The sequence below is a fragment of the Grus americana genome, chromosome 5 (assembly GCF_028858705.1).
Source record: "Grus americana isolate bGruAme1 chromosome 5, bGruAme1.mat, whole genome shotgun sequence".
In the NCBI taxonomy this organism is placed as follows: domain Eukaryota; kingdom Metazoa; phylum Chordata; class Aves; order Gruiformes; family Gruidae; genus Grus; species Grus americana.
In genome coordinates, this window is record NC_072856.1 from 36,626,466 (window position 1) to 36,649,981 (window position 23,516).

Consider the following 23,516-nt stretch of genomic DNA (forward strand, 5'->3'; position numbering starts at 1 on the left):
TATTATCATTCAATCATTGCTACAAAAGCAAATTCATTCCAGCACACAGTGAATTTTAATGGCCAAGCAAAGAAACTTTGAAAAATGAGCAGTTTCTAATGAGACCACCTTAACCAAAGCATAAAGGACATTGCTGCCGAACAGGTATTGGGCCTCAAACAGGAATTTTCTTCCATTTAACCCTGACATGTCCTACAATAGCAGGCTTACCATGAACAGAGAAGAATGCAACTGCAAACCATACAGATATGGTTTCAAAATATGGATTTCAAAATCTGCCGTGTAATATTTAGGGCATACTATTCAAATCTGACACTTTGGAGGTCAATTCTTACTAGTCAAAGCTATTTTAAGCTTGAACATCCACTTTGGATTTTCAGAGCTGCTCTTCTAGACACATTAATCCAGTGTTCAACCAAGGCTGAAAAGAAAAGTCTTCTTTCTGATTTGATTTTTTATGGAAGGGTAAGGCAACAAATAAGCAAGCAGAGCACAACTCTTAAAATTTCAAACCAGTTCTAGCCCCCATGGTTCTTAACTGGATCTATAGTTGGAGAGCTGGATAGACACTTTTTCTGTATTTAACAGTTCTCCCCACTAGTACACTACAGGAAGAATCTAATACTTTTCATAGACTTTCATGGAAAGAAAGGGGAAAAAAAAAAGAAAAAAACCAAACCAAACCAAACCAAAACAAAACCAACAAAAAAAACAAGGAGGAAAAGACCACCAACTTCCAAATACCAGTAAGACAGTGTCGAATATATCCATGTAGGGTGTGAGAGTTGCTGGTTCAAACTCTCGAATAACCTTAGGCTCTGATTTTCTAGATGAGTTTTTTAACTACCCAGCTGTATATCTGAGTAGAACAAAGCTTGTCCAATTAGCTCAATTTTGTAAAAAATTAAAGATTCATTATACTGTTGCACCTACATAGAATGTAGGTGACCTAGTCAGACTAATTAAGAAGAAGGTCTTTAATTGCGGTCTTCCATCTACCAGAGATATCACGTAACAAGCAGGCAAGTGTTTGCTACATTGTGAGGAGTTCTAATCTTGCACATCTTTTTATCTTTATCTTTTTTTTTTTTTTTTAAGTCTATCTTAAGGCTCTAATATTAGCAGGTATCAGCTTCTATCTAGTAGCCTCGCTTTTCCCATGTAATTTTACTTAGTAAAAGTTGCCATCATCTATTAACTCCCTTAATTTAATAGCCAGAGCTTTACTGTGCAAGCGACTGCAGAAATTACTATACTTCACAGAAATTTCCCTCAGTTTGAGCTGCCTTCACTATAGAGGTGCTGGAGAAAATGAATACATTTAATAATGAGAGTTACTATTCAGCAGAAGAGTTAGCTGTTATGACCCATCCATGAATAAACAGTAAAAAGGAATCTTTAGTGCAAACTTCAGAGTTTAATAGACACACAGTCATTAAGTCCAGCCTGCTCTGACTTCTGCCTAGCACAGGCCACACCACCACATCCAGTAACTCATACAACACCTGGTAAGGAATCTGCCCTTATTTTTGCTCAAGATTCCTGACATGGTTATTTCACCATCCATCCATCTACTCATCCAGCTTTCTGCCTATTTAATGGTAACTAACTTTGTCACTCTCTCCCCCTCCTCCACCGTAAACAGCTGCAGTATGTAACATACACTATCATTTTCCTATAAAATTTTCCCTATAAATTATCATAATGAAAATATTGTTATCTATTTTATCTTCTATTTACAATAATCATACAAAATAATGATTGCCTTTTGCTTTACTGGAAGGACTTTAAATATTTGGATACATTCAAAATTTAATCTCGGGTCACCATATCCTCATTCCTGTGAGGAAGTCAGATGTTGTTGAGCAAATGATAAGCAGGACTGATCTGGTGATACAAAGTTTTTCAGCCCTAGGGAAGCCTTGGCAACAGTCTCACTACCCTCAATGTCAATGTAGCCAGGATTTCACCCCTGATGTTAATCTGAAATTTCCTTCAACAGTTGAATCACTTTGATTGTGAAACAAAAAGGAATTCATAATAAAGTGACTTGTCTTGTAAGATTTCCCATACTTACTGTTTCTAGATAGAAAGCAAAAGAGATAAAAGATAATGACTGAGTGGTGCCCAGTGACAGGATCAGAGGCAGCGGGCACAACCTGAAACCAGGTCACAACCTGGACTTTCCTCCTGAACATCAGGAACCACTTTTTTACCGTGAGGGTGCCTGAGCACTGGCACAGGTTTCCCAGGGAGATTGTGGATGTATCTCCATCCTTGGAGATATTCAAAAGCTGTCTGGACATGGTCCTGGGTAACCAGCTTGAGCAAGGGGATTGGACCAAATGACCTCCAGAGGTCACCTCCCGCCTCAGCCACTCTGTGATTCTGTAACAGTTGCTCAACTGATTTGACTACTTGGCCCAAGTATATGCTGTTATTACTTTCTTACCAAGTACCACTGACCAAATTCTTACCTTGACCTTGGAAAGAAAAGGAGCCTGCAGTACCTCTCCAGGAGTAGATTAATAAAGCAGGGTAATCACAGCCCTCTGCAGTACCTCCTAAGATGTCAGCCAGCAATGACTATTGCCCTCCAAACCAATTCATAAAAGAATATTTCCAAAAGATATCATAATTCCATGCATTTGCACAAGTTTCCTGTAGGACAGATTTCAAGTGACCTTAGCCAGAGGCTGTAATTATTCATTACATAAAGGCCCCTTTTCAGTGCTCAAGAAAGTGAGGAGCAGCTTTGTACCACCTAGATGACAGTTCAAGATGAGCAATATTAACTTTAAATAGCAAATTAATCTTTTTATAGACCATGCTTAATCCTTGGGCAGAACCTTACAGTTATTAGCACCACCTGGTGCAATATGCATAAAATTTGCTGCCACTGTTGAGACAGACCAAAGCTTATGCTAGATTTCAATTCCACTTAAGGTTTCAAATAAGCATTTAAATGGGGTTTTGGGATGTGGAGTGAAAAGGGTGGCTAAGCTAGTCATTTGCCAGGGTGGTGCACTTGCTGTGAACTCATTGTGTGTGGTTTCTAGACCTAAATATGCAAAGCAATAGAATATGCCTTTTATTAATTATATAAATAAATTCTGACTGTGCATATAATTTTAAATATAAATTTAATGCAGATGATAAAATATATTAAAAAAAACCAATAAAAAGAACAATGTCTTATCAGGTCATCTGTCTTATATGCCTCTGCTAAACCACATGAAACTCAGCTAAAAATACTCCAACATTTTTTGCCAGACACCACAATGATGCGAATAATAACAAATAATAATAATAAAAAAGAGCAAAGCTTTTTCTCAATGATTTTTCCAGATCTGAGACACCCACAAACATGCAAAACTGGAAAAAAAAAAAAAAAAAAAAAAAGAGAGAGATTCTTTTTCTTATTGATTTGGTCAGTTGGTAAAAAGGGTATGACAGTAAGGGGAATGTACAGTACCTGTGTTTTGATCTTTCTTAAGGTTGTAATAGAGAGGTTATACATTTCATCTGAGCTGACAGCAGTTTGAAATGTTATAGATAGGCTTCCTGAGCACAACCATTATTTACTGTTTGACTGTAATGTCAGTCTTTTTCTGCTTTTTCAATATTGTTTGCACTTTGCCTTTGTGAAAAGGGTCTTGATTGAACCATACAAGGGGAGATATTTCTATCTTTCTATGGGATCAATGAAGATGTGTTTACAGGTCCAGGACACAGTGTACACACCACAATAATGGATTTTAGTCTGTTTGTTGACTGAAAGCTCCTTTTCTTTGTAACTTGTCAATCTTGCATCTATTACTTGATTGCAACATAAAAGGCTATTTGGACAAGCTCTGAAACAACAACTGTATCAATCTAACTGAAGTGGTTACCTGCACTAAGTATGCAGCCCTTTGCAAGGTAAATTACTTAAAACTTGAAATCATGCGGGACTTTATTTGCCTCTCCATCTGTCATCTCTACTGTGTGCACAGTTTTCTTTAAAATATTTTCATTGAAACAGTACTAATCAACATGTGATTGCAATGAAATAATGAAAATTACAAACCCACACAGTTAACTTTTCTAATTCTGAACATAAGCAGAAACAGTATGCACAAATCATTTCAGCTCCAGCACGTATCTTTTCTATCACTGATCTCCTGTATCCTGCAATGACGAATGCAGATTTAGTCAAGGGCAACTGTCCTTAGCTTCTAGTCCTCAAATTTTTAATGTTGTCCATTAGAGGAACACACTCCTTCCTTACCTTTCTAGGTAAGGACAAATGTATACCCTGAAGCATCTCATCTCATTACACTTATTGAGTCTAGAAAAAATACATGCATTCATAACCCAAATAAGAGTATTCATCCCCTAAACCAAAAGACAGCTAAACTATTTGATTCGATGACCCCCAAGAGCAAGCAAACTCCACAGGGTGACAGCATGCAGCATAAACTCTGTCAGAGAGCTCATACTGTTGCACAGGGGGGAAAAAAATAAAGCAAAAGACTGTGGTTTGTGAATGTTTTAATGAGTCCAAGAGGAGTGACACCTCAGGGAGTGCGAGCCAACAGGGGTGGTTTGCCCTAGACTACCACAGAGGTAACTGTGCTGAGCCAGAAAGGTTGCAGGGGCAAACACTGTAATCACAGCAGCAGGGATAGCAGAGACAAGGACTCAGAGTTCAACAATAGCTGTAATCAGCACTGAATTTTCTTGGTTTTCCTCTCTCTGCTTTGTGCTAACTAGAGCCAGCAGTGGGAGCACCTGATCCTCCCAACTCAACAGCTCTCCAGCTCCAAAGGTCCACGTGCATACAGCCCGTCTGCCACACGTGGCGGGATGGAAGAGAAGAAAAACTATCGTTTTCATTTCACAATTGACTCTTAAGACATGCATCAACTTTGGTTCCAACAGACTCCTAGCAGACCACTGCAGCTCTACAGAACTGAATATGCTTTGCTAGAAAGCCAAACACAATACCAAGGGTCATACCAAAAGAAGCACCAATACCAAAGCTGATGCAGCTCTGAAAAACACCCAACAAAAATGATGTCCTCTTAACCAGGTTCAGTCATGTGAAATGTATTCACAAACTGCAGAATGCTGATGCGTTTTTTTCTTACCATAGTGGTCATTTCTAAAATTATCATTGCTAGAAGCAGCTATTTCTCATTCAGAATAGAACAACAATAGTTGGCTTGACCTGCACTCTGTTATTCCCTGGTAGCAAGCACAGCAACAAGAAAAGGACAGCAAACACCTGTTTCAAAAATAATTTCCTATCCGGCAGTGATTAGACTGCTATCAAGGGAAAATGTTGCAGTCTCGGTGCTATCATACTGGAAAGCTTCACTGGCAGTAACATTTTTAGTAACACAGCTTTTCAAACTAAAATGTAGAAATGTTCTTTCTAAATTGCATAAGACTGTGCCTGTTCTACTCTCCTTTGTTCATACTTGCTCACAAAAGTCGCAAGTAATTAACTTCTATCTGAATGAGTCATGGTTCTAAAAGCTTGTGCTTTTAAAAAGACCATGGCAATGAGTTCAAAAAGAACTGAGGGAGATCAGCGTATACCAAATTCAGAAATATTATTTTTACACGTTTCATATGCTGTTGCTGCGATGCTTTTGCTCTTTGGCCTTTACATTTCTGAGGCTCAGAAAAATAGGCTCCATAATCATTTTAGAAAACATTTGTGTGGTTAGTCAGTAATGATAGTCCTCTTGCCTTTGCAGAAGTCAAGCAGAAAACTAAAGGCAGCAAAAGCTACTGGGAGCAGTGAGCAGCATTACATATAACAAAAGACTCTTGGGCCATCTTATGCTATTTTGTGTGTTAACTTACCACAGCCGCTTACAAAACCTGTTCGGTAGTTATATGGAGTTCCAAGTATTGCTCTATGGCTTAAAGCAATCACAGAAACCGAGAGGCGGTTCAGCAGGTTCCCATACACGCAGAGTAGGCAGGCCAAAGGGGTTACTCTTAATTTGGTTTCTAATCATGTGGGCAATAAGCCAGCCAAACCCCACACAACTCTGAACAAAGATGCATTAACTGGAGTCTGCTGAATCCCAAGAACCTTCAAGAAGTTTTATAGAACTATTAGTTTAAAAGGTAATGGAAAATTATTTGTAGAGCTGTATTTCCAATTCCTGTAAGTACCTTTGTTTCAGTCTCAGTGCCATATAATTTATCACATTAGTCATTGTAATATGGGGCATATGATGCAGCCTGAAGAAAGAGCATGAATAAACTAAGTACATTTCTTTTTATCCTGTTTTCATCGTCTAAAAAGGAAGTTTCTAAAGATAGAAGAGGAGAGCAGCAGGAGCACTAGTAAGAGATGGAGACTGCAACAAATCAGTATTCCATTTACAACGCCAGCCAGCAAACAGCTTTCTGTAAAGCACCGTATGCAAAGAAACAGTTAAGAAACCTTGTTTTGTTTTAGAAATAGAGGGGAGACAAAGAAAATAATCACTAAATATCTATAATAAAATATATATTACAATGTCTTGCAATTTCTGGTACTAGGATGGCCAAAAATCCCTACACAGGATGAGCTGCTACTAGTTACTTTATATAAACATCTGAAAGATCCAAGCTGTGGAAAGCCAGCAATACCGGCCAGTGGCAGCCCCTCAGTGCTAGCAATTTAGGTTCTACATAACGAGTTTCTACTGCCACTTCAAATGGTGGTGGTGGACTCAACCTTTTTAACAAGAAAAAGTCTGTCTAAATAGGAAAAGTACAGCAGAATGGCACAAGTGAAGAAGCCTGAACTTGACAGGCTGATTTTTCATAGCTCTGCCCTAAGAGCGATCAGTTCTAGGATGCTAAACTTAGGTAAATCAGAAGCAGGGTGAGCGTAGGTATGACAAAGATAACTTAAATTCAAGCCATATTAAAAGGACACAACACTTTCTGCTGTTTTCTTATACAACTGTTACAAATTTTACTTAAAAGCACTTTCTACTCCTAAATTAATATATAAACACTGAGGACATAGCACACTTTTCCCCCTTAAAGGTACACTGCGCACTCCAGTCAAGTCAATGGAAGCTGTCCTGGTTTTTTGTCTTAAACTGACTTCCCACTTGACAGCCTCATGTCACCTCAATGTCACTACCTCTGTCAACCCCAGTCAGTTTTTTTGTCAGCCACAAGTAGAAGAAAAAGAAAAAAATGTCCACGTATGTTCTTTTCAAAGCTTGATACAGAAACTATTTTTGTAGTTAGCGCACAAATGCTTGAGCCTTAGCTGGTTAACTTCTGCTGGTTAACTGGCAAGCTTTGATTATGATTACTACATGTTGTAATATGTACATGTGAGAAAATAAATAGCATTTTTCTGTGTCTATACATGTGTATCAGTGTCATGCACTGCTAAGACTGCTTATGCACACCTCTGGCCTAAAGAATGATTTTTCAGTCTAACTAGCGACAGTAAACTTTAAATGCATAGAGAGCGCACCAGTAGCACAGTAATTAAAAAACAGTAGCAGAAATAAGAATGTTTATGAGTCTAGGTATTTTTCATCAGAAAGAAATGTTTGCACAAGAAACCCTGGCACATCAGATCACACAGCTTTTCCAATTTTTCCACTGAAAATGAAGACTCATCCTTAAAATTTTTCAAAACCTTTACAAAGTAACTTCGAGTGTGTTTGTGTAGCAACCCTCTAAGTTAGTACAGTGTGGCAAAACAGAATTTTGCTTGTCACCTAATTCATACCGTCTTAAGATAGTCTGATTTGGGATCTGTCTGATCGTCCTTCAAGTTGCATAAAAGACAGAAGAAAAGGGTTTAAAAGTTAGATCTGATCAGTAGGTTCAGAGTAATCTTCAGTACAAACTGGATGGCAATCACTTCAGGAACTTAGTTTCCTTATTTTTCAGCAGTTGCAAAGACAGACAGGTGCTTCTCAAGAGTGTTGGTTAAAAAGGAAAACACCACGCTATTGCTGAATTTCTGCCATTTTAAAGGAAATGTGCAAAATTTGCAATACAGGGATATAAAAATTTACTTTTAAATACACAATTTATTAAATGAGCATGACTATAATTTGGTGGTAAGGGCACCCACCTTGTTCTTGGCTCAAAAGACTCTCTGTGCAAATCACATAAAACAATTATTAGATAAAATACATAAAGCAGGGAAGGATGGAACAAGGACAAATTCTGAGCCTTTTTTCCCTCCTAAGTTCCAAATAATTTCATCATGCTCATCGCTCCTTTCAGCTCAAGTGATTCATGATTTTTTTTCAGCCCAGTGGAAAACTTTCAATAGAAAAAGAATGACAACGTAGACATCTGAAAACACCCTTGTAGTCAGAACAATCTGAGGACAGCTGAGAAAGGTTTTGAATTCCTTGATGCAATTTGCTTTCAACCCAACTGGTAACTCCCAACTAGTATTACCAGGCTTTGCAGGCAACATACCTATCTCTCATTTTGGGGTGGGGGGGGTCGGAACCTGCTCCATTTCTGTAAGCCAGAGCATACAATTCTACCTTCCAGAAAGGATCTTCAGCTGTTGCTTCCCAAAAAGCATCTTCCTTCAGGCCTGGTTAAGTCCTGGAAAGATGTGATATTTAAAATATTTTCTGGTTTTAGGTCTTTATTCCCTGTATTTCAGATCCTATTTTGTATCCTACTTTCTGTATTAATTGTATTACTTAGCTCTGTGTTAATTACGTTAATTATATTAATTATATCTGGTAGGCTTCACATTTAACACTGTTCTGCTTTTTACATGAGATCCAGGTGCCCAAGGTTTAGCTGTTGCAAGCTGTGAACTGCCATGTCTAACTACTTTACCTGGGAGAGGATACATAGCAAAACTCTTTCTCTTCTCTATGCAGAATCAGAAATTTTCTGATGCAATGTTTTACAATTACCATTTAACAGAGAGATGATTGACTTCTGTAGGTGATCTTGTAGTTTATGAAGTTGGTAACTTTGACCAAAAGAATATTCTTGGAAATATTTTCTTGAGTAAGGATTTTTCAAACATGATAATTTTATGTTACAATGCTGGATCAGCACGTATGTTTATAGGTATTGTAGGCATTTGTAAAATCAGATCATACACTTATGTGAATTAAATGCCTGCATAAATAAACATATGTACTTAAACATTATCTTAGTGAGAAGTCATAATGAAATACTACAGCTGATTAAATCAACCAGGTAAATTCTCCCTACAGATACAGAAGGCGGTACTGCAAATATTTCCCAGATTTCCTTTTCCTGAAAAGTTGGTTATCTTGTTAATTCAGGAAGGTATTAACTATCCAATAAATTCAGCATATCCCTAGTTGTAAGCTGTCAGGATGTGACATAACATCCTATAACATGATGCTACATGGTACATAATGCCTTAAATTAAAAAGAAAAAGAAAGCAAGACATTTCTTTCAGAGAAATAGTAGGTAGCTAATCTGAATATTTGGGGTAATTGGCTCTAGGAAGAGAGAGAGAGATCATTATTTCAGGTTCCCTAGTGAGTGTTAATTAGTCATATTGCTTCATTGTTTGACAAAGAGAACATTGCTCGTACTGCTAAATCTATAATGACACATAGGCTTTTGCAGCACAGGTATTTTAAACTACCTTGACTGACAGGTGGGTATTTCTATTCATAGTTGAGTGTGCTCACAGAGTCAAAGTTATGTTGTCTCAGAGGCATGAGAGTTTTCTCATCCTGATCACGAGAAGCTTTATTTTTAAACAGCAGAGAACAAATCGCACTCTGACCATTAAAACGGGAGTCCTCTATTTGTAAGCATAAAGGGTACACGTCTGCCTTTAAGAAGGCGGCCTCAGCGCTACACTTAGCCAGCCAGCAGTCAGCAGCTATAGGTAAATTACAACTACTTTGCTGTCATGTTCGGCATCCAAGTCCAACACTGAGGTGCAAGAGTGGCAGTATCATGCCTGTCAAACTTTTGTTGTCTGCTTTTGACATCCAGATCTTTAGCTCTAAAAACTTAGGTAAGTGAGAAATAGTATCACAAAGATAGCTGTGTTGCTCACTCTCTCTTTGACATGACTGCATTGTCCGAAAAGAGAGAAGAGAAATATTGGCTCTACTGCCTACATGAACCTCAGATTAAGGTTCTTATTCCAAATAACATTAATTCGTTGAAGTCAAACAGTTCAATAGAAAGGACTTAGAGAAAACAACTGGAAAAGTATGTGATGGTCTGACATTCCCAGGCACATGAAATGTTTTCAAATTGTTCTTCCACATGCTCAAATCTGAAGTCTTGTCCCTCCTAACAGGATTACTGATTGCAACAAGACATTGGGAATTCTGTATGTGAGTGTTTATTGGATTTTTTTCCCCCCTTTTTTAAAATGTGAAAAAGATGACCTAGCTCAGGCACTCAGATACCTATTAAGTACCCAGCTTTGTCTTCTGTATGTCTTGCTCATTAGTAGGTTGGATCCTCATTCAGTTCATTAGCTTCTGCGTGCATTTGTGTGAGGACTCAACAGATAAGCAGTGACAAATTAAAGCTGGACAGATGAAAAAGTTCTTGCTGCTAGTTTTGTGCTCTGACATTCTTAATCTACTGAGCTAAAACTTATGATGCTTTGAGAGCTGGTTAACGAGTTGATCAGACTTCTCTACCTTGGAAATGTTTTTGGAGGGCAGAGCAATGGCTAAGAATGGGAACAACTTCACTCATTAAGTCATCGTTGCATGTCTGGCAGAACAACGAGATGCCTATCTCTTCCCATCAACTGTATGAACAAGACTGGCGACATTTAGTGCAGGAGATTAACCACAATAGTATCTGAATTCCAAAGTGCAATTACAGCTTTGTCAAGAGCAACCCTGTCCCAGAAAGGACTGCATTGCTTCTTACGTATGTTACAATGTTTCCCTCACAGTCCAGATCTAAGTGCACTTAGTGGGTACTTTTACCTGCAAAATATATATAGAGACTTCCACAAAATATAAGATATTCAAGCTATTATAAAATATGACTGTAAAAAAACTCCACACAAATATAAATACAAAGGCCCACACTTACTGTGTTGGTGTAACTTCTCTGACTTCACTGAGCAGTGCTCAGTGACTAGAGTACTAGACAACACTCAGAAGATCTACTTTCTTCTTGGGTAGAACTTCTGACCTCTGTTATCTCATCTGCCTCACAAATAGAATGGAGATTTGTCTTCATAAAATATCATGAGGCCTACAGTACTGTGTAATTGCTAAGAATTAACCTGACCACCATGACTGAGCATGAAAACGTATGTGTCTCATAACAATGAGATTCTGTCAATGTCTACAACAGGAGCACCTTTTATCAGAGGTGATTACACCATATATGACATTGAAGGGTACAAAAACTCCGCCCATAGTGTGAGGACAAGCAGCAATGAAGAAAGGATAATACTGATTCATAATGACATTTTAACAGGCATTAGGTATGGTAATAGATATGATATGATAATAGTCATCTGTATCCAATTGTGTCCACCTAAACTTCCAAATTTGTCATAAATAGCAGGACTCCGGATGTCCTGTGACTAAATTTTTAGGTCATTCTTCCATGACAAGAGAATTGGTCTCACGGTATTTAAGCCCCTATGTATTATTCCGCTCTCGGAGTATGTGAGAAGTCCCTATTATCAACAGATGTATATGAATTGAGAAAAGAAGATCTCTGAAATGGTCTTTTTAAACCGTTCTAATGATACCTTGCTTTGCAGCATGTGGCATTTAACATTTTCAAGGCACCACACAGACATTAACTAATGAATCCTGACAACATCCCTGTGAGGTAAGTGTCTATAATCATCACCATTTACAGGTGGTGATGCTGACACAGAAGGCCAGCTTCGTACATGAGCTACAGTAGGGATACATTTAGCCAGATTAGTTAAGTGTCATAAAGAATTTTAAACAAGTCCTTCGTGCATGTTCACAGCAGAGCTAGAAGGGGAACCTGGGGTTTCCTCTCTTCAGCCCTCAGACCCGGTACACCAACGTGTGACCTGATGATTTGAAGCAATTCTGGGCCACACCTTCAGCCGCCATCAGCGGCTGCAATTTTTCTAAAGCCGGCACAGTTGTACCTGCTTACACCAACACTGAACTTAGTCCAAAGGCTTCCTGAACAGCTTCGCACAAAAACTCTTTATGCCTGATTAAAAAGAAATGAAATGTCTTTTTTTGGCAGCACCTGGTCTCTTCAGGAACACATGTTTACATTTTGCTGAATTACACAAATACACTACGCTTTTTGGAGAGCTGCAGACATATTAATATTGAGCTGCAGACAACCACATGTTGGTAATGAGCCCATTTTGTGTCTTGGCTCATGGAAAAGAATGTGGAAATACCTTGTTCTGTGGTATTTTTCCTCTGACAGTACTGATACAGTGCCGCAGGCACTCTGGAAATAATAGCATAAGGTTAACTGACAATTGCATGTGTATTTACACCGATAGCCTGATATTATCATATTGTTAAAGAAAGAAAAAATCTGGGGCTAGAATATGCAACTAAATAAATTTCTAGCTGGTGAAAGCAAGCGAAGCTAGAAGAGCCATTGCACTCAAACTGCTCACATAGCTCACACTTTCTGTACACACGCCATTTCAGAAACCTCTGAGGATCCTAGAGGAGGGGCAAAGGCACAAGGGAAGCTTTAAAAAATGGTAAACTATCAGCCCAGCAGTACTTGCATACCTGCTGCTCCCATGGAAGTTAGAAGTTTTAAGCTTTTCATAAATGCACTATCAGGTCACACAGAGCAAGAAAACTAGGCAATGAAGGATTCATCTAAAACCCGAGTGGTTTTGACAGCTGAAATTATCTACAAAGTTTTCTTCAAAGCAGTAAGATACTTTTTTCAGGAACTAGGGGAGAGTCTGCAGGCCTCTGAAGGAATTGTATTCGCGGGACAATTAAAAATTAGTGTCATTATGTAACATGTATTTTTAATAGGTAGCATGGCCCACAAAAAGGGGCTAATGAGATATCCAAACTGAAACTGTCCTGCTGGCTTCTTGAAGGCTCCCATCCTTGCATTCTGTACTAAGCAGAGAGAGAGCTGTTGCATTTGATGCAAAGAGTCTGAATAAACAGACTCTCTATGCCTCTTGCTTGTGCCATGCCTTGCAAATCAAGTCCTCTCCCTGTATCACCTGAGCTCCTTTTATTTCTCTTCTTACTCATACAAGTTCCCATTAAGCTGAGCAATTTACCCTAAACCCACTGTTCCATAGCTTAACACTTTTTGTGCCTATAGAGTTAAACCAGCTCCCCTAACTGTGCTTAGAAAGCCCATCTTTTTGTTTTGTTTTGTGTAAGGCTTTTGTTAGGAGTATTATTCTGGGTGTTTATGAAGTTACAATTATATCTCTATAAGCCCAGTGTTTACTACCTTTACTAAAGTACACCTTTTTCCCTTTAACTTTGCTGACCTGCCACATAAAATAAGTCTTGCATTTTACCTGTAAATTAATTAACTTCAGGGTTTTCATTTTCCTTTAGCTTAGGACACAAGTTTCATTTACATCATTTTAATTCAGTAAGAAGTTTTATTTATTGGTTTCTTTTCTGTACAACCAAAATCGAGTCTCTTAAAGCATATATTCTGTAGCTAGAGATGATTACCTGGAAGTTTAGGTGGTATCATGGTTTTAGTGTTGATCACTGAAGAATTTAAGGGGCGATTTCTGGGAAAGTACACTATACCTAACCTTTTCACCAGTTGTCTCACTGCCTGACTTTAAATATATTTTTTACTCAATCAATAATTTCTTAGCTGACAAAAACAATTTTCTAAAAGCTGTGGTAGTATGTAGAATTTGTTATACAGCAGTAATTCAACTTGTCATGTTGTCCAATAGAAATATTACCAGAAGGCAATCCACCAGTTTCAGTCACTGTCACCGGAGTTTAAACAACAACACGGCATTTGAGAAACAGGGGTTTGCTATAAAATCTACATCAGCTAGTGGTGGCAACTTTCCATATCATGTCACCCTAGGTGGTGGACTCAGTCAATACCTTTTGAATTGTTTCTTACTCAGAGTAAAAGAAATTGTGCAATGCAGAGGACTGAAAAAACTTTTAGACCGCTGAGCTGGTATGTTGAACATGATGCAGTATTGCATATATGCATTGCTACCAGAACATCTATCAGAGCAACGCCCTTACCAATTATTAGAACCCTTAACAAATTAGTAGATCAGAGTCCTACCTAACAAATAGGTACACATGCTCCCACTGAGACAACTTTGCAAGGAGGGGGGAAAATAATAGGGAACACAAGAAGCTCAGATCCTTTCTCTGCCTCCCTCCCTCCCAATTCGTGTCCCTGGCACCTGGGAATGAAGGCGGGAGAAGAAAATGCAAAGCAGGGCTACAGCAGCACAGCAGTGTGCCTGAGGAGCTGCTCCACGTTGCTGAAGTGAGAGGGCAGGGGCTGGCACAGCTCCTGTGCCACCACCAAGGAGCCAGTGCCATCTTACACTATAAGCAGCCGTCTGGTCTGTGCCATGGGCTCAAGCCAGCTCACCCGTAGCTGAGACACTGCATGTGACTTCCAAGTAAGTCTTGCATTTCCAAGTCTTCCTTGGGGGGCGGGGGGTGGGTCATGTACAAAAGCTGATACAGCTAACAAGATAGATTTTTAACACAAAATATTGTGTGATATTAACACTGAAAGCAAAGACCAACATAAAATAAACCAGAGTTTAAGAAAAGTGGCTTGAAAAGCAGATTTGTTTCTTCTGTCCCTACAGCAGCACCGATTTCTGTATATCTGCTTTGCATGACAACAGCCTCCCAGTCCCAAAAGCACGACTTTTTAACATTTACGTGCTCATTTTGATCTCGTGGTATCTAGCACTGACGAAAGAAGTTGTGTAACGCTGATGTGATCCTTAAAATAGCACCTTAGTAGCTAAAAGCTAAGGCACAGATTTTTACTAATTCCTGCTATATTTAGCATTGTGCTGCCTTACAGTTTCCCCAATAAGCTTCTATTAAGTTAAATGTCATATCCCTAATTCAACCATGCTGAAGGCCCAACAGTACTGAAAGAAAATATCCCAACAGCAAGGTCACTTGATTCATAAATCATCGCAACTGATGTCAAATTTTCACAGGAACTCTAAATCCAGGGTGTGAACAAGGAGATGTAAGACTTTCAAACAGAGAGAATTCATCCTCTTTGTTTGCCTGGAAATACAGTTTATCATGCTCAAATCTGCAGTACAGAATCTCTAAACAAAAATTAAGTTTCAGAGACCTTGCAAAAAACCTCGTTTATGTCTTAAATCCAATTAAAATTAATTCTTTTAGTGTATGCTCAGTGAATTGTGGCTTTTCCCATGTTGTTCTCTTTAGAAGCTGGTTCTTGCTAAACTTTTCATAAAGCCCAACTGTATTTGCAGGGATTAGAAAATACCTGAACTGAGGAGCAGCGCTGAGTATTACAATACCAGCCATGTTAGTAGCTCATGCTGGTCTAAACATATGAGACAAGAAGCAGCGCAGATGATCCTCCCTGTTATTTTCCACAGAATGTGCATTGCCTTACAATCTATTAAAATCATACCACCAGCCTTCGTAAGCAGTGCTCCCACAGAAAAAGTCAGGCAACTTCAAAATGAAATTGTTTTGCTTTCCTGCCATAAAGATTAGCTTTATCCTTTAAAGTATATTCAAGTCATATTTTTTTTAAGAAATAAAAACCCAAATCTCTTTGATTTTTCCCACTTTTTTTTCCAACCAAGGATTATTATTTTTTTAAATTTTCAGAATTTTATGAAATTAGTCTAATTTGTGAATAGCAGTAGCCAGCTTAAATCTACGCTTCCAAGCGATTCAAATACGCTACTGAAAAACCGAGCCTAGTTCTATGCGCATCTTCTTGGTTTCGCAGTTGTGGCAGGGAAGCGGGCAGAGTCTGTTGCGGCAGGCGGGGCGGCAGCTCCGGCGCTGGCTCCCCTGACTGGCACTGCCGCCTGTTGCGCGGAGGAGCAGCACGCCTGCTCTCCCCGCTCGCTGCCGACTGCTGATACAGGAGAGACAACCCGGAGAGAGCAAACCTTGCTGGCAAACTCAAAATAGCAGTATGCTCCGTTAGGGTGGCTTTACCTCCTGCATTGGTGGGAGATCTGGAGGGGGTTTTTGCAGAGGGAGCTCAGGCAGTTGGGTGTTCCTGGGAGACCCCTGCCACTTTGTGGGCAGCCCTCGACTTCACCTCCTCCAGCCTTTGGCAGCAATTCACACCCACTCTGTTTCATTTCTTAAGCTAGGAAATTGCCATCATTCGATATTTTCCAAGAAGTAAATGGGGTTTATGCATTATGGTTATGTGTAACCCTCAAAGGCCATACTCGTAACCAAACCTGTAGGATTTTACCTGCCTGGTAAGGAGGCCTATCAGCACCAACCCCAGGCAGTTCCTCTTTGTCTAGACCTCTCACATTACAACTCGTTTCCCCTTTCGTGACAGTGTTAATTCCCAAATTAAGAGTAATATAACATACTTCTAAACTGGTTTTAATTAATTCTTTAAATATCTGAGTAGATTTTTTTTTCCTATTACCCATGCAAAAATTTTCTCTGTTTTATCTTTTCATATTTCTGAGCTGGATGCAACTGTTTCCTGCTTTACAATGGCAATCACATCTGTTTTCCTCTTTTATCTCGTTCTTGACCATATGAAGAAATAGTGGACAACACTGACAAAACTTTAATCCTTATCATAACATCTATTAGTACAACTAAGCGAAACATAATGGGGTGCATGTGCCGTGCAGGACTTGATTAGTAAAATTCTTAAGACCCATCTTTCATGTCTCTTTCTTTTAGAGGAAGGAATATGAGAAGTTATATGCAACCAAAGGTACAATATCATTAAGCTTTTTTCATGGAGGAGTCTTGTCTATAGATACCTTAGCACCAGCAATATCTCCAAAACACTCTATCCCAGTTCCTCATTCACCAACCCTTCTCTTCAGCTACAGTTTCTCCTTATCAAATTCCTCGGGAACTTGAAAGCTTCACTTCTTTTTCAAACTGGCATAGTTGGGTCACTTTTATTTTCTTAATATTCCCCATTGTCTCCACAAACACATAAAACCACGAGTAATCCCACCTTCTTAGTATTGGTCAGGTTCCACACACCAGCAAAAGCAGGTGAAAATTTTTGCTTTATGACAAATTTTCTTAAACTGAAAATATTTTAAGAAAAATAAAGATTCCCTAATGTTGAAGGGATTAAAACATTAGAAATACTTCCCCATTTACTTTAAATTTGAAGAATTTCTTTCTGTTTTTTCCCCTCACAGTCTCTACTCATTTACCTAAACTCACCATTCACTCTTGATTAAATATTTGCTCTACTGATCTCTCTTTGACGTCACAATCCAAAACACAGAATTGTTAGGACATGTTTAAGACACAATATTTTTAAGACAACATAACAGTGTGGATTTAAAGGCAGCCAAAAGCTGCTTGAAGAGCTTCAAATCTAATGAGGCATAATTTTACAGGGAAAGGTAATTTCTTCTAACAGACTCACTGAATATAGCCTTAGAAAGCAAACAAACCTTCAGCTGCGCAAGCCGTTCTTCAGATTCTTCTCCATCTTAATGCTATTTTTTTCCAACTATGTTTATTAAATATTTGACTTTTCCCTATAATCTTTACTCTCCTCTTTGTAACATCATGGCTACACCAACACTACTGATTCTAGCTAAGGTAACTGAAATTGCTGTGGTGGAAATGCAACACTTGGAAACTGCAATCCAGATTTTTCAGATACTGCATGCACGTCATTATTTTTTCAGTCTGTGGGGTGCTGCTGGTTGTTATATGTAATAACTTAGTATTGGAGAAGAATTATTAATTGGAAAAGATATATTAGGTCCCATTCTTCCATATTGAGGAAGGTGTTCAGAACATAAAGTGATGATAACTTAGTGGGTTTGAGTGTACACACTTCAGATTCCTTCAGCATCGCGGCTTTCTGTCTCCCACTTTGCTGGGATACACCACTTGGGAAAACTGTTATGTACTAAAAAAGCAACGTTTATTTACCTGTCCCCCTAGGCGCTGGCAATTTCCATGGCAGCTCTGACAGCACAGCATCATACCTGCTGGGATGAGGTGGAATGTTGTCATACAGCTGAAAGAGAGCTGGCAACTAGTAACAGCTAGGTAGACCAAATAAATATATTTTAAAATTAAACTGAGAATGCTTTGCCAATTGGTACATTTTGCAAGCAAACTTTAATTTATGTTACTCTCTCAAAAATCTAAGGGTCAGTTTTATCAGTTATTTGTAAGCTGGCACAAATTTCAATAATCTTGCTAACAACTTGTCTTTTATTAAATTTGCTTTGTTTTAAAGAGAGACATAACCGCCAGCTGCAACGTTTGGTTCTCACCTCACGAATAAACCATGAGCAATGCTTTAATCACAGTTTTTGATCCGGGCCATTATAAAGCAAGGCAAACTGCAATTTTTTTCATTCCCCAGTTCAGTTTCTGAATCTGGTCCTCAGCAAAGTGCAGCAACACATGAAATAAAGTTTGCAGATTGAACTAATTTCTCATTGTTATTTTTTGAGGTTAGAAAAATATTCATTTTTCTGGGACTAGTGATACTTGATCATATCCTCTAGGATTGTAAATTATAGTAGCCTGATTGAATTCAGCGGATCTATGACAATTGATATTAATAGTGCATCCGTCTCTTCATGTGTAACCTACCAGTATTTAGCCACTCTGCAGAGAAGTATGGAGAGACTGAACTGAAATTAAAAAATAAAAATCAGTAATTAGGTTTTCTCAGCAAAATGAAAATTAAATTTTGAGTTAAAAAAAAAAAAAAAAATTCTGTCCAACCCAAAAGCAAAGTGTAAAATCCACAAAAGTCAATGGAGATGGAGTGGGTGGCTACTCACCTTCCCCTGACCACTGGGGTCCCTTCCCTCCTGCTCCTGCCCGGCAGAGGGGCAGGCCAGAGCCCATGGTCGCAGCATGAGTCTCCCTCCACCACCAGCTAGAAAACACCCAGAGGCCGTGCGGAGAAAACCCACCCCAGTATGGGTCTGACTGCACCGAGGCCAAAGGAAAGTTAAGCTTCACCCCACCTTTCAGAAGCTCCTCGCGCTCCCCCAGCGCACCCCAGCTCCTCGGCTCCCGCCTGCACCTGAGGCAGGGCCGCCCCCCCTGGGGGCAAGGGAGGGCAGTGCCTGGGCCCGCTCCGCTTCGGCTCGGTTTAAAAGATGAAGCGCTGTTGTTGGCGTCATGGTGGGGTGGGAGATCTGAACTTGAAAGCCACCTGGTCACCCCTGAGGAGCTCGCAGCTCGCAGAAGGCCAAGGCAGCTCCTCGGCCAAAATGTGGTCAGACTGTTGTCCCGCCACGGAGGGGTTTCACCAGCCTTTTCTCATTTACCTGCTGGCCACGAGGTGGGAAAATGGTCTTGAAACTGGGAGCCTGATAGCATTTCATGTGTCCGGAACATATTAGTATGAAAGACTTGAGAGTAACTCGCACAGCACTGCAGTTGGGGACTGACCTACACGTGAGGGGGTGATTAGAAGAATAAAGGCAATGGTGCTCCTGCATCTAAGGAGGGTTTGTGTACCTCCCTGACTGTGGACAGTGGTAGGACTCTGCTACTCTCTCTCTGAATGTGTCCCAGAACGAGTCTTTCATATGCCAACCAACTCTGTGAATATGAGCTAAACGTGCTGTGAAACTGCATTTCTTAGTAAATAAATCATCCATCACATAAATTGCCTTCAACTTTGCCTGGGAGTAGGGTAGCCATTTTAAAATCAAGACTACACTTTGCTGGCTTGGCAGATACGAGGGTTGCTATTACTATTCTGAAAATACTGTTTCCTTAGTCTTGCGCTCCAGGAGTAAGTACTCAGTGCCAGAAATGACTGTTGCTTGCTGCTGAAGAGATATTCCAACTGATCAGTAGCATAGCAGATAAAATGACGGAAAGGGTATATTTATACAGCAGCTTGATGGCCTCTTCGTTAATCAATCCTTGGGATGCCTTTCAGGGTCAGACTGCTCTAGGCTAGATACATTGCCTTTTTCCCTCTTTGACACCGTTTACATACTTTTTCCTTAATTAACTGAGTTACGCATGTGTATTTTCCCCATGGGGCAGGTGTGCTGGCTAGATGCCATTCATCTGAAAGAGCATTCAAAATGCTTGTGTATAAACTAACATCTGGGCAGGTTTTCACTAACCGCATACTCGAGGAGGGATTTTTAAACAAGGACTGATATAGTTTCCCTTTTCATTTTTCTCTACCATGTAATGGACTAGCACATCTTAAGTAACTGAATACCTTTTACTACGTTCAGCAAGAAGCAGTTGGCATCATTTTACAGGAAATGGAGAAAGTGGCTGGTTTAATAGCATAGTCTTGGAGAATTACCTCAGCATCATTTCAGCTAGTTCCTTTGCTTTAAAAATTGCTGCATTAAATCGTATGCTAAAGATGCTGTGGTTCCAAAGGACCGTTCTTACACAAGAACCAAACACAAAATTATTGTTGCAGAGTCACACAGTCTTATGGGAGGGAATGTGAGTTAAAAAGTTATTGCTACCAGTCTTAACTGCAATGGATGCAGATTCTGACAAGAGAAGCTTGAAATTTATAACTTCAGGTTTATGTTTATTGTGCTTTTCTTAATTTATAAAAATGGCACTTGCACACTTACAGGCATTCAAATTTGTGTTCTTAAAAATGCACAAAAACTTGAAAATTACAGTGTATATTGACATAAATGAGGTCCTCAACTCTTCTGTCAGCTACATACTCACACTTTTACCCAAGGGTTCAAGGGAGTAGTTTTTTCATTGATTCCATGGCATTTTGAGTAGTCTCTTCTTCTGTTTAGCACTATATTGTTGCAAGATTAAGCTCTGAAGATTTGACTCCATCCTCAGTCCTCATTTTTGATCCATTCTGTTCCATTTCTGCTCACCCTGTTTTCTCTTAAACTTTCCTGCTACTGCGCTAGGCTTGGACTCATTTCATGACTATGAGCAAGGAGTTTCAAAACAAGTCATCCCTGTGACAATCCCCATTTTTCCTATTGAAGGTCAGATGGATCTCTTGATTAATTAAAATTAACTCTTTCTCAGAGGAGATATTGCCACTTATCATAGTCATTCTTCTTGTTGACAGAGGAAGGACAGTTCAGTAATAATATGATTAACTTTAAGACAAGTTTGGAGGAATGAGGAAGCTTTAAAGTCTGATTGCAAGGTAAAGCAAACAAGATATTTGCCTTAGATATACTGGAAACTCTTTAAAAGTATAAGCAAAGCCCTTGAAGCAAAACTCACCAAGATGCGTTGCAAGGCATCCCAGTGACTGTGCAGGGCATTACATCAGTCCCCAATATAAACAGTAAATTAATGCATATATGGCCTGGTGGAAGAAAGACAATAGCAAAAAAAAATAAGGGTTTACTCTTCTAGATAATACTGCTATGTGCTCCTGTGGCCAGTTAAACTCTATGGCTGTTAAAGCAGTTTAATGGACTGAAATTACAACATGATTTGTATACTATAGAATGCAAAAAAAAAAAAAAAGAAATTAACATACAAAACATTTTTGCATATATGTGCTAAATTAAGATAATTTGTTTAAACGTGGAAGAATTTATTCTTTTTTTTTTCTTTCTCCTTTTCCCCCTCTTGAACAGTAATAGTAGTCGGGTAGTCATAGATATATTTTTTGTGTGATATAATACGATCAAGAATGTGACATCTCATCCCAGCAAAGTATTTCTCCTGTATTCCCCCCTCAGTGGCGTTCACCAAGAAACATACCCGGCCTTACACATGAACTTCCAGTGGTAGCTGGAAACACTCCTTTATCTAACCAGGGTTATTTCTGACCGGCTTCATTCTCTCACTGCTTTATTTTTTTTTTTCTTATCTGAATTGCAGCCAATACCCTTGACCACCTTGATGTTTTGGGGTAGCAGGATTCAAGTATATAAAGTTCTGAAATTATTTTTTTCCTCAATGTTACCAGTTTTCATATCTGCCTTTGCTGCTCTGGTTAGTTGATCCCAGCTCCTGAAGACATACTATTGCCTACAATGTAAAAAGTAAAAGTGAGTGAAGTTCTATTTCTTTTTTGCAATCTTCCGTACAATAGATGAAATCACGTTCTTGATAACTTCACAGTGCATCATGAGTAAAGAACATACATTAAGTAGACAGTACTTGGAAGACTGCTTATCTGGTAACTCTAACCAAACAGGACAAGTATTTGCAGTTGCACATAAAAGACAGCAGGTAAGCTTCTGACTTGTTAGGTTTTTTCATTAAGTTGTAATGTATTGGCTATGATATTCATTGTTTCAGTTTAAAAAAAAAAAAAAAAAAAGTTGTTTTCTTGTTCCTTCCAACAGCAATGTTGTGGTTTTTAGATCTGACTGTGGATAACAATTAGAAGCTTGAGTAAGTTGCTGTGTGGGAAGAGGTGCAGCACTAAACTTACACCCTAGGGAAACAGGATTAAAGTTGTGGTAAAATACTTCCGTGTTCTCTGCTTTTTTGTCAGCTTTAGTAGTTGAATGATTTAGCTATAAGAGCTTTTCACCGTCTGCCTGGAGAAGTAATGCTGCGCAGAATTCTCTAGTAAAGCTTCACACCTTCGCAACTTGTTACACACCTTGTTTCCTGGGCCTTGGCCACGTCAAGTCCCCACTCCAGGAGCACCTGAGAAGATAGTCTGTAGGTATCTCCTTTAATACCATCAGCAAAAATAAGAGTAAGAGGGCTTTCCACTCCCTTTATGCCTTTTTGCCTTCCGCATGTAATCAGTCATATCCGTTATCTGTGAAAAGATTTTATAAAAGCAGATGTTCGACTCATATACCAGAAAAACATTTAGCAACCCACTGAGGGAAAACTCCAGTATTAACACTTAAAATCTAACCAATATTAAAAATATTTAGCAACAGAGGACAATGAAAATCCATAAAATAAAAAATGCATCTGATTCACTAAATTCACCAACATTTGGAGGAAAAAAGCTACACAATGTAACTTAAAAAGTCTTCTACAATCTTTATAGAATTTTTCTTTAAAGTCCATGGTTTGTTTGATAAATTTCAGATGCCACTTCAGTTTAATTACATCAACAGAGGGATACTTAAGTGAAGTTGCAGGAAGATAGCAATTTGCATTGTCTGTAATTTCTTAAGTTGCCGTGCTCTTGGCATGTCAATCAATAGGATGTGATGTCTGGTTATTTGAAGTTCATCATATATCATTTAGTACTGACTGTCACACCGTATCCTCAACAGGGCAATGCATTACAGGTGAATTCAGTCATATGGCTAGGAAAATGGGTAGAAACCTATTCCTTCGTAGTGCCATATGCATATAATTAATAGCATAATAAATAATTAGAATAAAAACATACTGCACCCCATACATTTTCCTGTAATTATGTCATT